Raw genomic sequence first — 3659 nt, forward strand, 5'->3', positions numbered from 1 at the left:
GGAAGACTACTTCTCTGATTCTCACTCTCTTGCTCCCAACATGGACCAAATCGAGCACAAGTACAAAACCGTGCAAGGCCTGAAGCTCCACGTGGCCGACATCGGAAAAGGTTCACCAACCCTCTTGCCTCTTCCGCATTATTAACATCATCGAGTCACTAACGGTCGTGTGTTTCAGGTCCCAACGTGGTCGTGTTCCTACACGGATTCCCAGACATATGGTACACGTGGCGCCACCAGATGATCGCTCTAGCCAACGCCGGGTTCCGGGCCATCGCGCCCGACTACCGCGGATACGGACTCTCCGACCCGCCTCCTCAACCCGAGAAGGCCTCCTTCGTTGACCTTGACAATGACCTCCTTGCTATTCTTGATGCCCTTGCCATTCCTAAGGTACCAATTTGGTTTCTTTTCTCTTAATTACAAACACTTCATTGAAAAATTTAGGATCTTGAATTTTTGTTAAGATTGGTGCAGGATAAAGAAGCCTGCTTTAGCTTTGTTTTGGGGTAGAAGGAGAAATGAACTTGGAAATGATGAGCTTGATTCCTGTTTGTTTTTACTTATTGTGTGTACATATATATTTAGGCTATTTGCATCCACAATGCTGTAGACTTTAGTATAGTTTGTTTATTAATTGGTATTTGTTAACTGTTGATTCAAGCAACTTGTAAAACTTCCATGTGAACCCTTTTTGTTCATGTTGCTTGAGACAGATGATCACTATATTATGTAGCGTCATTCTAATATAATCTCCATAGGTTTTCCTCATCGGAAAAGATTTTGGAGCTTGGCCGGCGTACATATTGTTAAAACCAATCAGTATATGCTTATATAAATAGTATATATAATACGAATATTAACAATTATATAACAACAAATAAACGAAATTGAAAACAACTAGTTTCGAACAGAAATTATATTCACTAACTTGATCAGATAGAGGCCTGCAATGCAGTGACCTAAGACAGAAATTTGCCCCTACTCGTGCTGTAGTTCTCGGACGTCTATCTAGAGGATACAACTATCTGGTCAAGTTCTTCTTGCACAAGAACTTGACCATGGCGAATTTTACTTTATGCTTTTCTCAGAAACGATTTAGGAGGAAGAAGAAGAAGAAAAGGAGGATTTTTCGATGAATGAATGACGACCCAAGGTCGTCCATATATAGAGGTTAACGCGAACAGTTGTGTCGGCGGTTGGCGTCATTTGATTTCATCCTTTGCAACTGTTTGCATTTATCCGGAAATTGAATACTGATGCAAAAAATAAAAATAAAACCAAATTTAATCAAACCCATCTATGATTTTATATATATGCTTATTCCTATGGGAAACCCAAGAGGAAAAACCCACCAAAGCCCATATCAAGACTTGTCATCCTTTAAATTAATTGCAAGGATATGGCCTTATTAAGGCTACCACCCTTAATCCTTTCTTCTATGTGGGACTAAAAGTCCCACAAGTTCCAACACATATTTGCCAGTCTGCACCCAGAAAGGACCTTGGGAGTTGTAACAATGGGAGTGCCATACATGCCAAAGTCGAGTCGTCCCCAATATCCTGAAGGTTTCTATGTTTCTAGATGGCAGGTGCATTTGAATCTACTTGGTCGTATTATGATCGATGTTATCTATTCAGTGTCTGCACTCTGCAGTACGATAACTTCCTTGCTGTGAAATTGTGACCTCTATTATAGGAACCAGGTGGCAGGGCAGAAGCTGATTTTGGACGAATTGATGCGAAAACAGTTATTCGCAATGTGTACATTCTTTTCTAGAGGAGCGAAATACCAATAGCTGCAGAAAACTAGGAGATCATGGACTTGGTGGACTCGTCTACGCCTCTTCCCCCTTGGTTCATTGAGGACGATCTTGAAGCATATGGAAAGTTGTACGAGAAATCTGGTTTCCAAACTGCATTGCAACTTCCATATAGGTAATGCAATTGATCTTAGCTTTTCTGCAGCAGGCTCATCAACTAGACTAGAAAGGCATTATTTATATGCAGTTTTAATGTGTGTGTGTGTCTTTAAACAAAGGTTATATAATTTGAGGCGTTCAGAGATCAAAGGCCTAGTGTGTCAGCCAAAACTTAAAAGTCTACAGAACAAAAAATTTACTCGAGGAAAACCTAGAGAAAACCTAGAGAGACAAGTTGCCGTCCGTGCTTGTCCGGTTGCGCCTCGGCGCTGACTATGGCTTCTGGCCTCGTCGGCTATCTTCGAGTGAGGTCGGATGGGTTGCCGGTGTGAGTGAGCGGCGATTGGGGCTGCCTGGGCTCCTTATGCCATGGTTTTGGCTGGTGCTAGTGTCGACACAGGCAGAAGGTTCGCGGCAGATGGTGGAGCCTGATCGGATCCGTTCAGATCTCGCTGCATTCGCCAGGTTTGTGGCTGGGCTTCGTATATGTGCTTGTGGTTTCCATGGTTTGATTCATTCGGATCTTACCATAAAATCATTGGAGTTTGGATTTATCTCAGTGCTTATAGCGGAGGACGGCGAAGAGCAGGTAGGGACTGGCTTCGGTGCGTGCAGTGGAGGGCGGTTTAAGGTGCTGATCGACATCGTGACTTCGCCGGTGGTAGGGATCTGCAAGCGGCGACGTGACGGGTTTGGAAGCACGTTGATGTTGGCTGGCCTGTCTGTGCAGCACATGTCGTGGGCCGGGCTCAATGGCTGGAGCTCTTGGGCCTTAATCCGGTGGTGGGCCTGGTTTGGGCCTGATGTATCTTGGGCCTGGGGTTTTACTCTGGGTTCAAGATGTTTTATTTTATATTTTAAATTTTTTTAGTTACTATTATGTTTTCTTGCTTTGGGAACCCTAGGTTTGTATTACTCTCTAATTTTGTTAGGGAACTACGCACTTTCGTGCCTCTAGCAAATCCTCTAGAGTAGTAACGACGGAGGATTCTCGAGCCAAGGGCAAAGGGAAGCTTTTGGTTCCCGGGTCTCCTTGCCTAGTACTTGAAATTGAGTCTTTTACTATTTGCTTCTTAGTTCTCTCTAGTTGTACACCAATTGAGGTCTCTAGCCGATTAGGTTTACTTTTCAAAGAGAAGCTTTGTAGTGAGGATTTGATCTTTTGTATGTAGGCTCATTAAGTGAGAGTATGTGTTAGCAGTGAGGGTCACCTGTCATTTGTCTGGTAGCTTATACCATTTATGATTTTGGTGTAAGACAGCATTCGATGTACATGTCTTCTGGCCATGGATAATTGAATCAAATTTTCTCCTTTCCTCAAAAAAAAGAAAAAAGGCCTAGTGTGTCAGCACCACCACACACTCCCAGGGCCACCCCCGATCATACCTAGCATTTGAAAGTAGTTTAACCCTGTAACTAGACCATGAATAATTTCTTTACTTTATGTATTGACATGGCAATGAAACATGACTTGGGCATAACTGATTCCACTATTGAAGTTCCAGCGCTTATCATAATGGGAAAAAAGAATTATGTATACGAAGTTCCAGGGAAGAAAGATTACATAGACAGTGATCAACTGAAAGAGTTTGTCCCGGATTTGGAAATTGTATTTCTGCCAGAAGGAACATATTTTGTTCATGAACAATTACCTGACCAGGTTAATGATTTTGTTCATGAACAATTACCTAACCAGGTTAATGAGCTCATCGTCACCTTCCTCCGAAAGCACATTTGA

General features: G+C 42.7%; 1 pseudogene; it reads left to right on the top strand.

The window, feature by feature from the left end:
* Positions 1-3659, top strand: LOC112167456 (annotated as a pseudogene).

This window comes from Rosa chinensis, chromosome 5 (assembly GCF_002994745.2).
Source record: "Rosa chinensis cultivar Old Blush chromosome 5, RchiOBHm-V2, whole genome shotgun sequence".
NCBI classification, from domain to species: Eukaryota; Viridiplantae; Streptophyta; class Magnoliopsida; order Rosales; family Rosaceae; genus Rosa; species Rosa chinensis.